Genomic DNA, 12,807 nt, shown 5'->3' on the forward strand with positions numbered 1-12,807 from the left:
GTTCTTGGTCAGCAAGATGAGACTGGGAAGAAAGAATTTGCAATTTACTACCTTAGTAAGAGGTTCACCGACTGTGAGACTTGGTATTCAATGCTTTAGAAGACTTGTTGCGCATTGGCTTGGGCTGCTAAGCGTCTGCGTCAGTATATGTTGAATCATACCACTTGGTTGATATCTAAAATGGATCCAATCAAGTATATATTTGAGAAGCCTGCTTTAACTGGGAGGATTGCCCATTGGTAGATGTTGTTATCAAAGTATGATATCCAATACCGATCTCATAAAGCAATCAAGAGTAGTATCTTGGCTGACCATTTGGCTCACCAACCAATTGAAGATCACTAGTCAGTGCATTATGAATTTCCTGACGAAGAGATTTTGTACTTGAAAATGAAAGATTGTGATGAACCATTGCTTGAAGAAGGGCCAGAACCCGGTTTCTGTTGGGGCATAGTATTTGATGGAGTTGTTAATCAATATGGAAATGGCATTGGGGTAGTGATTATTACTCCTCAAGGCACGCATCTACCATTTATAACTAGATTGACTTTCAAGTGTACAAACAACATGGAAGAATATGAAGCTTGCATTATGGGGCTTGAAGAGGCCATGAATCTCATAATCAAGTATTTGGATGTCTTCGGTGATTCGGCTATGGTTGTGAATCAGATCAAAGGAGAATGGGAGACAAATCAACCCGGTTTGATACCATATAGAGATTACGCGAGGAGGATTTCAACTTTCTTTACAAAGGTTGAATTTCATCATATTCCTCATAATGAGAACCGGATGGCAGATGCTCTTGCAACATTGGCATCAATGACTATAGTGAAGTACTGGAATGAAGTTCCCAATTTATCTATGATGCGTCTTGATAGGCCAACTCATGTGTTTTCTATTGAAGAAAGTAAAGATGAGAAGTCGTGGTATTACGACATCGAATGTTTCCTCCAAAGTTAGATTTACCCCCCTGGGGCATCTTTGAAAGATAAGAAGACTTTGAGAAGATTAGCCGGTAATTTCTACTTGAATGGTGATATATTGTACAAGAGAAACTTCGACATGGTTTTGCTCAAATGCGTGGATAGACACGAAGCAGACTTGTTGATGACTGAAGTGCACGAAGGTTCCTTTGGTACTCATTCCAATGGACATGCAATGACAAAGAAGATGTTGCAAGCAGGTTACTATTGGCTGACAATTGAATCTGATTGTTGCAAGTTTGTGAAGAAATGCCACAAGTGTTAAATTTATGCTGATAAGATTCATGTTCCTCCGACACTTTTGAATGTTATCTCCTCCCCATGGCCCTTCTCCATGTGGGAAATTAATATGATTGGGATGATTGAGCCCAAAGCTTCGAATGGACATCATTTCATTTTGGTGGCAATTGAATACTTTACAAAATGGGTTGAAGCGGCATCGTATGCGAATGTGACCAAGCAAGTTGTTGTGAGGTTTATCAAGAATCAGATTATATGCCGTTATGGTGTGCCAAGTAAGATCATTATTGATAATGGATCAAACTTGAATAACAATATGGTGGAAGCTCTTTGTAGAGACTTCAAGATTGCACATCATAATTCTTCTCTCCACAGACCCAAGATGAATGGGGTTGTTGAAGCTGTAAATAAGAACATCAAAAAGATTATCTAGAAGATGGTTATTACGTACAAGGATTTGCATGAGATGCTTCCATTTTCTTTACATGGGTATTGAAATTCTGGTATCAGATATAAGATGTCGAAGGTAATGTTACGACACTGATATCTGCTAACACACAATGGATAAATAAACAGAATGGTAGAGCAAATAACACAAGCAATTGTTAACCCAGTTCGATGCAACTCACCTACGTCTGGGGGCTACCAAGCCAGGAAGGAAATTCACTAAAATAGAATTAGTTCAAAGACTCTTCGTACACTTCAACAAGTTAAAGTCTTTCTCACCTAATCTCTACCCGTGCAATTTCTACCTAAGCACTCTTAGATATGAGAACCCACTTACTTCCCTTACAATCACACACCAGTGATTTTAAACAACAATCCCTTATAAAAAGAAAATACTTTTCAATTACACACTCTTGATTTTACTTCACAGTTTCAATCAAGAAGACACACTCTTGATCTTGCTTCACAACTTTGATCAAGAAGACACACACTCTTGCTTAACAACTTTAGAGTGACGAATTACAATCACAAATCAGTCCAATTCAATCATCAATGGATGACTTGAATGACCTATAAGTCTTATGACTAAACAAACACAAACCCTAGCTCTCTCTCTATATTTTGCTCAGTCTTGGTTGTATGTTCAAACAGGTTTTCTAAGTCCCTTTTTATAGAAGCCTTCTGTTGGGCTTGGACATCTTGAAAACCCTAAATCTATTTTCCAATTAAATCTTTTTATAATAGCTGTTTAGATCTCCTTGGAAAATAAGTAAATCTGGTTGTAATCCATGATTGAATGCGCCAGCTAGCCATATCTTCAATCATCCAAAGATTGTCATTAATTGTGCAATCACAAAACACCAGACTTTCATACTGAATGTTCTGTGTACAGGATGTCATGACATCGGGTCTGACATCCTGGAAAAATCCTGCATAATCCAATAATTCCTTTTATAACTTCCAGCAGGTACATCCATATCAGATGTCATGACATTGTGTATGTCATCTGAAATAATCCTGCATTAACATGTCTTTCATTTAAGCTCCAGCAGGTACATCCAATATCAGAAGCCATGGCATTGTATGTGGCATTCTGAAACAATCCTGCATGCACATGTTCTTGAACTCCAGCAGGTACATAGGATATCTTATGTTAAGACATCACACATAACATCTTGTGAACACTCTTTAGTTTTACCAAAATTGCTACCAACACTTAGAATCAACAAACTCCCCCTTTGGCAAATTTTGGCTAAAACATATATCTGTCCTTTTTGTTCACAAGGTAAACTATCAGCAGTTTAAACAACATAACAGAAGTTTAATCAGCAGCAAAAGCAAAACAATTACTTGCTATGGCTACTAGTAATACACACATGCACAAGGGTACTTCTCCTCCCCCTAAAACTGTGCAACAAACAACAGAATTACTAGTTATGGATGCAACTTGTAAGACACACAAATGCACAATGCACAAGGGTACTTCTTCTCCCCCTAAATCTGTGCATTCATCAAATAACAGCTACTATAACTCCAACACCTGTACCAGCCAGAATGTCATTCTGACATCTGCTTCAACATCAACACCTGTATACCATATCAGACATCCCCTTTGACATCTGTAAACAAAATACCATTTTGTTTTAACACCTGTGCACTTCCTTCTTCCTTTAATAATAGATGTCCTCCAGGCCAGCCACAAACGTCTCACAACTCCAGTACCTAGCTCCACATACTTCTCCCCCTTTTTAGTCAAAATTGACCAAAGGTGAGCAAATCTCATAGCATCTTCACACCCATCACATCTTTCACTACACCATACCTCACAAAACTCCATACTCTTGTTGTGAGAACTATCCACAAACTCCTTTGATTGCTATAGATTCTCATACACACAAATCCCCAATTTTCCTCTTAGACGTTCAAATTAATTGGCATCCAAAGCTTTTGTTAATATGTCAGCTAATTGCCTCTCTGTAGGAACATGCTCTAGTGTTATGATCTTCTCTTCCACAAGTTCTCTGATGAAGTGATGCCTGATATCAATATGCTTTGTCCTACTGTGCTGAATAGGATTCTTGGAAATATTTATAGCACGCAGGTTATCACAGTATAATGTCATGACTTCTTGTGTGACATTGTATTCAGACAATATTTGTTTCATCCAGACCAGTTGAGAACAACTACTTCCAGCTGCTATGTATTCAGCTTCAGCAGTGGATAGAGATACACAGTTCTGTTTCTTGCTGAACCATGAAATCAGATTGTTCCCTAAGAAGAAACATCCTCCTGATGTGCTCTTCCTATCATCAGCACTCCCAGCCCAGTCTGGATCACAGTATCCAGTCAACATAGATCCAGATCTATGAATATATAACATCCCATAGTCACTGGTGCCATTGACATATTTCAGTATTCTCGTCACTTGTTTTATGTGACTGACTTTTGGTTCAGCTTGATATCTAGCACACACACCAACAGCAAATGCAATGTCAGGTCTGCTTGTTGTGAGATATAGCAGACTGCCTATCATGCTTCTGTATAGACTTTGATCTACACTGACACCATTTTCATCTTTGGAGATTTTTACATGTGTAGGAGCAGGTGTTCTTTTATGGCTTACATTCTCCATGCCAAACTTCTTCACAATGTTCTTGGCATACTTGTTTTGAGATAAAAAGATAGAGTCTTCCATCTGTTTGACTTGTAGCCCAAGAAAGTAGGTCAGTTCTCCAACAAGGCTCATCTCAAACTCATATTGCATTTGTCTAACAAAATGTTCAACCATCTGTTCTGACATTCCACCAAATACAATGTCATCTACATATATTTGTGCCACCATGAGCTTCCCTCCTTCATTCTTCACAAACAAAGTTTTGTCAATACCTCCTTTCCTGTATCCATTGTCAGTGAGGAACACTGTGAGTCTCTCATACCAAGCCCTGGGAGCTTGTTTTAACCCATAGAGAGCTTTCTTCAATTTGTACACATGTTATGGAAGATTTGGATCTGTGAAGCCTTTAGGCTGTTCAACATATACTTTTTCATTTAGGTAGCCATTTAGAAAGGCACTTTTTACATCCATCTGAAACAGTTTGAATTTCAGAATACATGCCACTCCAAGCAATAATCTAATGGACTCAAGGCGAGCTACAGGAGCAAAAGTTTCATCAAAGTCAACTCCTTCAACTTGAGTATATCCTTGAGCTACTAATCTAGATTTGTTTTTAGTAACAACCCCTTGTTCATCAGATTTATTCTTATATACCCACTTTGTACCTATGACATTTACTCCTTCAGGTCTAGGAACCAATTCCCATACTTCATTCCTCTTGAATTAACCTAACTCTTCTTGCATGGCATTGATCCATAACTCATCAGTCAAGGCTTCCTTGATATTTCTAGGTTCAATCTTTGACACAAAGCAACCATGTGAGATTACTTCCCTTGATCTAGTAGTGACTCCTTTATCTGGGTCTCCTATGATAAGGTCTTTGGGATGATCCTTCTGAATTCTGATAGAGGGTCCCTTGTTGATTTTGTCATCTTCAGGTTCAGCTTGAGGTGGTTCTTCTTCCTTATTCTTGTCTGAGGAGTCAGCTGGAGAATCATTCAGAGATGTCTCGACATCGTCTGTGACATTAGTCTGTTGATCATCAACCACTACATTAATGGATTCCATCAACACATTAGTTCTGGAATTGAAGACCCTGTAGGCTCTGTTGTTTGTTGAATAGCCCAAAAATATTCCTTCATCACTTTTGGGATCCATCTTCCTTCTTTGCTCACGATCAACCAAGATATAGCATTTGCTACCAAATACATGGAAGTATTTTACTGTAGGTTTTCTTCCTTTCCAGACTTCATAAAGAGTTGTGGGAGTCCCTTTCTTTAATGTCACTCTATTGTGGATATAGCAGGCTGTGTTCATGGCTTCAACCCAAAAATGATAGGGTAACTTCTTAGCATGAATCATAACTCTGGCTGATTCTTGCAGAGTCCCATTTTTTCTTTCCACCATACCATTTTGCTGGGGAGTGATGGGAGATGAGAACTCATGATGAATTCCTTCTGAAGAGCAGAATTCAGCAAATTTGCTGTTCTCAAACTCCTTTCCATGATCACTTCTAATTTTGACAACAGGACTTTCTTTTTCCCTTTGAAGTTTTAGACACAGCTCCTTAAAGACTTCAAATACATCAGATTTTTCTCTTATAAAATTAATCCAGGTGTATCTGGAGAAATCATCCACTACCACATATGCATATTGCTTCCCACCAAGGCTTTCTACTTGCATGGGTCCCATCAAGTCCCTATGAAGTAGTTCCAGGACTTTGGTAGTTGTGTCATGTCTGAGCTTCTGGTGTGACATCCTTGTTTGTTTTCCAATCTGACATTCTCCACAGATTTTTCCCTCATCAATCTTTAAGTTGGGAATTCCTCTAACAACTTCAACTAATATGATTCTCTTCATACCTTTCGGGTGCAGATGGCCCAATCTTTGATGCCATATTTTTACTTCTTCTTCTTTGGCTAAGGTACACATTGAAGAGTATCCAGTTTCTTGAGAGCTCCACATGTAGCAGTTGTCTTTGGACCTAACTCCCTTCATGATTACTTTATTTTCTTTGTTAGTAATTAGACATTCAGTTCTTGTGAAGTTTACATTCAGACCTTGATTACATAGTTGACTAATGCTGATAAGATTAGTAGTTAATCCCTTAACAAGTAGGACATCATCAAGGTCAGGAACTCCAGGGCAATCCAGCTTACCCATTCCCTTGATTTCACCTTTTGCACCATCACCAAAGGTAACATAACTCATGGCACGAGGATGAAGTTCAGTCAGCAGATTTTTGTTTCCAGTCATATGTCTGGAGCAACCACTATCAAAATACCAATCTTCTTTGGCTGAGACTCTGAGGGAAGTGTGAGCTATTAGACTTGTGACCTTTTTCTTAAGAACCCGTTGCTTTTTGTTACCAATCTTGTGATGTTTGGACTTTGATTGGTGTTGAGACTGAACAGGGCCAGGATAACCATATAGCTTATAGTAGAAGGGCTTCAGGTGGCCAAATTTTCCACAGTATTGGCATTTCCATCTTTGATGTTTTCCTTTCTACTGTTGTGACATCTGATGTGACATCTCAGGTTTGCTTTTAACATGGCTGCACTTAGGTTTGGATTTTGGTTTGCAACTAGTGTTACTGCACTCAGCCTTGAATCTAATGCCAGATTTGTTTCCTGTTATTTGGCCAGTCTGGAGAATCTTGTCTAGGATGGCAGATCCATTGTTAAGCATTCTTACATACTTAGTCGTCTCATCTAGTTTGGAATTCAAGAATACAACTTTAGTTTCTAATTTTGAGATGATTTCCACATATTCTTCCTTTTCATTTTTCAGCTGAGCTATCACTTTCTTCTGTCTTTCAACTTGTCTGCACACTCTTGTACTTCTGTGGCACCACTCTTTGTATGTAGTGGCCATCTCTTCAAAGGTTCTTTCATCATCAATTGACTCTTCCACAAACCCCCATCTTCCTGTCAATGCAGTTACATGGTTTGTAGCTTCTTCAGTTTCACTTCCATCAGACCAAGAGGCCACAAGACTCCTCTTTTGTTTCTTGAGGTAGGTCCCACATTCAGTTTTAATATGACCATATCCATTACACTCATAGCATTGAACTTCTTTGGGCTTTTCTTCAGACTTTGTTTTCTTACCAAAGCTGTTGGATTTACTGATGTCAGATGTGATGTTTTTGACATTGCCCTTTTCTCTCACATCTACCTTTCTCATTAGTCTGTTGAACTGTCTTCCCAGCATTGCTATCTCATTTTCCAAATCTCCATCAATATCTTGACCACCTTCCTCATCTTCCTCTTCAGTGTTTGACATAAATGATATGCTCTTGGCCTTCTTTTCAGCTCCATCACATATTCCCATCTCAAATGTTTGGAGGGATCCAATTAGCTTATCAACTCTCATATTTGAGATGTCTTGAGATTCTTCTATGGCTGTGACTTTCATAGCAAATCTCTTGGGGAGTGATCTTAGTATTTTTCTTACTAACTTTTCATTTGACATCTTCTCACCCAAAGCTCCAGAGGCATTTGCAATTTCAAGAATGCTCATGTAAAATTCAGGAATATTTTCATCTTCTTTCATTCTGAAGTTTTCAAATTTGGTGGTGAGCAGTTGTAGTCTAGACATTTTTACTCTAGAGGTGCCTTCATGGGTGGTTTTGAGAATGTCCCAAGCATCTTTAGCTACTTCACAATTGTTTACCAATCTGAAGATGTTCTTGTCTACTCCATTGAAGATGGCATTCAAAGCTTTAGAGTTTCCAAGGGCTAGGTCATCCTCCTCCTTGGACCATTTTTCTTCAGGCATTTTCTCAGCAGTGGCTTCTCCTTCTTTAGTAACTACAGGGTGCACCCAACCTGTCAAGACAGCTTTCCAAGCCTTGTTATCAAGGGATTTTAAAAAGGCTACCATTCTAGGTTTCCAATAGTCATAGTTAGAACCATCCAAAATTGGTGGCCTATGAACAGATCCTCCATCTCTCTCCATTGAACCAGAAAGTATCGTCCCTAGATCTCACCCAGAACCAGAGCAGGATGCCTGCTCTAATACCAATTGAAATTCTGGTATCAGATATAAGATGTCGAAGGTAATGTTACGACACTGATATCTGCTAACACATAATGGATAAATAAATAGAATGGTAGAGCAAATAACACAAGCAATTGTTAACCCAGTTCGGTGCAACTCACCTACGTCTGGGGGCTACCAAGCCAGGAAGGAAATTCACTAAAATAGAATTAGTTCAAAGACTCTCCGTACACTTCAACAAGTTGCAGCCTTTCTCACCTAATCTCTACCCGTGCAATTTCTACCTAAGCACTCTTAGATATGAGAACCCACTCACTTCCCATACAATCACACACCAGTGATTTTAAAAAACAATCCCTTGTGAAAAGAAAATACTTTTCAATTACACACTCTTGATTTTACTTCACAGTTTCAATCAAGAAGACACACTCTTGATCTTGCTTCACAGCTTTGATCAAGAAGACACACACTCTTGCTTAACAGCTTTAGAGTGACAAATTACAACCATAAATCAGTCCAATTCAATCATCAATGGATGACTTCAATGACCTACAAGTCTTACGAATAAACAGACACAAACCCTAGCTCTCTCTCTATATTTCTCTCAGTCTTGGTTGTGTGTTCAAACAGGTTTTCTAAGTCCCTTTTTATAGAAGCCTTCTGCTGGGCTTGGACATCTTGAAAACCCTAAATCTATTTTCCAATTAAATCTTTTTATAACAGCTGTTTAGATCTCCTTGGAAAATAAGTAAATCTGGTTGTAATCCATGATTGAATGCGCCAGCTAGCCATATCTTCAATCATCCAAAGATTGCCATTAATTGTGCAATCACAAAACACCAGACATTCATACTGAATGTTCTGTGTACAGGATGTCATGACATCGGGTCTGACATCCTGGAAAAATCCTGCATAATCCAATAATTCCTTTTATAACTTCCAACAGGTACAACCATATCAGATGTCATGACATTGTGTATGTCATCTGAAACAATCCTGCATGAACATGTCTTTCATTTAAGCTCCAGCAGGTACATCCAATATCAGAAGCCATGGCATTGTATGTGGCATTCTGAAACAATCCTGCATGCACATGTTCTTGAACTCCAGCAGGTACATAGGATATCTTATGTTAAGACATCACACATAACATCTTACGAACACTCTTTAGTTTTACCAAAATTGCTGCCAACACTTAGAATCAACAGGTATCATACATTCGTCCGCACTTCAATAGGGGCAACCCCTTTCTCTCTTGTATATGGTATGGAAGCAGTATTCCCCGTAGAGGTTGAGATTCTTTCATTGTGTGTGCTCATGGAAGCCAAGTTGACTGAAGCTGAATGGTGTCAGACCAGGTTTGATGAGCTGAATTTGATAGAAGATAAGAGATTAACTGCCATGTGTCATGGTCAGTTATATCAGCAAAGGATGAAGAAAGCTTTTGATAAGAAGGTCAAACCTCGGGTGTTTAGAGAAGGTGACCTTGTGCTCAAGAAGATTTTGACGTTCAATCCAGACTCCAGAGGAAAATGGAATCCTAATTATGAAGGTCCATATGTTGTTAAGAGAGCTTTTTCAGGCGGTGCCCTGATTCTTACAACTATGGATGGTGAAGAGTTCACTCGTCATGTGAACGCAGATGCAGTCAAGCTCGCTAAGTTGAAAACCCGAAAGGGCGATCCAGGCAAAAGTTAGAGACATAAAAAAAATAGAAAGAATTTCCCGATAAGTTGAGTACTGATAACATGAAATTATATCACATTTTAGGACTTAATTCAATTAGATTATATTATCATTTACTTTAATTTATCTCATTTTATCAGATATTATGCGGTATTTCCTTTCTATTTATGTCAGGTATCCATTTTGAAGCAAAAGTGAAAAAGGGAAGAAAAGGAGGTGCAAAAAGGAGAGAAAAAGAACCAAAGGCCAAAGCCCAGCCCAAAGCGCACAAGAAACCAATGATGTGCCTGTGACGGACGTCACAGGGGGCGTGACGAGCGTCACACAAAACAGCCTTGTGACGGACGTCACACATGGTGTAACGAGCGTCACACCATTCCACTATCTTTTTGGCGCAAGTAACGCCCTCAGAAGACTTGAAGAGACGTTGAGGAGTTTGTGTCCTATATCCACGCCATGCATTTAGCCACGTTGAAGACCCTGGGGAAACGAAAAGCAGTTACCAACACCAATATAAATAGCTACTTCAAAAACCTAAAAGGGTTCCTCGGTTTTTCCACGCTCACGCTGCCGAAACTTTTCCAATTTTCTTTCTTTTTACGCTTCTGCAATTTTCTTTTCCAGCAACTTAACATTGTTTATTTATTTATTTCTTTTGCAAGTTCTACATTCTTTTTCCCTTGCAATTTACCTTTCCCTTTTTAGCATTTAGATATTTTTCGCATAATAGTTTCTACACCGGAAACTATTGTGTAACTTTTTATCGGATCTAACCTTACGTTAGATTCTAGTTTTATTTCCTTGGTTTAATTTATTGTTTAATTGAAGAATCCAAGAACAAATCCTACCGGCTTGTGGTGGAGTGTTCAAGACTATTGTTTAACGCATTCAGGTTCTTTAATCATTATTTAATGCTTTGTTTTATTAATTATTTATATTATCTGCCTGGGATGAGTCTGTTTATGCATGATATGTATTTCTGTTTGTTTAGCATGTCTGGCTAATTCGCCTAGATATCGGTATGTAAAGTAAGCGAAATAAGGGATCAAGACTAAGTCGGTCTAATTAAACTTAAAATTAAAATCAATCTTTTTACGGTCTCAATTTACAGATTTAATAACAAGATTTTTTACAAAAGTAAAAGACATAAAGAAGTTAAAATCAATAGAGCGAGAGTTTGAGGTTTTAACTGGACAGTGTAAATTAGGCATTAATTCTAGATCAGGGCGAGAGCAAGTTTTAGAGTTAATTAAATTCTGACCTTTTCCAAAAAGTATTTTTAAAGATTGAATGTGAGGACGAGAGTTAAGCATTCGGGTTTAATTGTATAACCTAAGTCAACAGAGAGAGAGTTTGAGATAAGGGTGTTTAAAACGGTCAGTGTTTTCTTAAAAAGAGTTTCTGCAACTTTATTACTTTCAAAAAGTGGTTTTTGACTTAATTATAAGTGACAGCTACATTAACATAAAATCATGGTTTATTCAACAGAGCGAGAGTTTGAGATAAAACCTTTAATCAATAAAGTTAACTGAAACGATTTATTTTAAAAACCAAGAAACCGACAAAGAATTGAGTCCCTAATTACGACGAACTGCATACCGATATCCGTTTTATTAATATTTAATCTAGATCTTAGTTTAGTTTTTAGCTTCGCCCCCCAAACAATCAACCATTATTCACCTTAGCTTTACGTAGTAACCTTAGATAACGGTATATCGATTCATAAGTCCCTGTGGGATCGATATCTTTTAAAACTACGCGATAGAACTGTGCACTTGCAGTTTGTACCCCAATTCGACTCATAAAGTCGAGCGATCAAGTTTTTGGCGCCGTTGCCGGGGACTTTTATTTAATCGATATCGTAACTCTTCCGTTACGCTGTAGAGACTAAGGTTTCTTTTTCTTCTATTCTTTCTTTCGTTGATTTGTATGCCACGCACTCGCTCACAAGGCGAACCGCTCTATCTACGAATCAACGATATCGAGCTATATCTCCGAGTCTTACGACGAATTCGGGAATATCGTGCTGCAAACAATCTCCCTCCTATAGAACTTCCTGATTTCAAAAACCTTTTTCCTTCGATAACCGAGATGGCAGAACCAGCTCGTGCTCTTAGAGATTACGCCGCTCCATCGCAAGATAAGCCGCATTCAAGTATTGCTCCGCCCGCAATCGAAGCAAACAACTTCGAACTTAAACCTTCGCTGTTGCAGGCGGTGCAACAGAACCAATTCTCTGGAAATCCTACCGAGGATCCAAACCTTCATTTATCCGTATTTGTTCAATACGCTGATACTGTTAAAGCTAATGGTGTCACTTCAGAGGCAATTCGACTTCGTCTTTTTCCTTTCTCATTAAGAGATAGCGCTAGAAGATGGCTTCAATCTCTCCCTTCCAACTCAGTCACCACATGGAACGAGTTGAAGAAAGTTTTTCTTGCCCGATACTTTCCGCCAAGCAAAACAGCTATGTTAAGAGCCCAGATAAACGAATTTAAACAGAAAGACAATGAGTCTCTTTTCGAAGCATGGGAAAGATACAAAGACATGATGAGACTTTGCCCACACCATGGTTTGGAAGACTGGTTAGTAATTCACACATTTTATAATGGTCTCTTATACAACACAAGGTTAACAATAGACGCCGCTGCAGGTGGTGCATTAATGAACAAACCTTATGCTGATGCTTACCAGCTTATCGAGAGCATGGCCCAAAACCACTATCAGTGGGGAACCGAACGAACAACGGTGGAAAAACCTCAAACGAAAACTGGCATGTACGAGATAAGTAACCTTGATCACGTTAACGCAAAAGTGGATGCTTTGGTCCAGAAAATT

At 38.6% G+C, this 12,807-nt stretch overlaps 1 pseudogene; it reads right to left on the minus strand.

Annotated features, from left to right (window-relative positions):
* Positions 1 to 12,445: 12,445 nt before the first annotated feature.
* On the minus strand, positions 12,446 to 12,545 carry LOC127076975 (uncharacterized; annotated as a pseudogene).
* Between the last annotated feature and the right edge of the window lie 262 nt (positions 12,546 to 12,807).

The sequence above is a fragment of the Lathyrus oleraceus genome, chromosome 4 (assembly GCF_024323335.1).
Source record: "Lathyrus oleraceus cultivar Zhongwan6 chromosome 4, CAAS_Psat_ZW6_1.0, whole genome shotgun sequence".
Classification (NCBI taxonomy): Eukaryota; Viridiplantae; Streptophyta; class Magnoliopsida; order Fabales; family Fabaceae; genus Lathyrus; species Lathyrus oleraceus.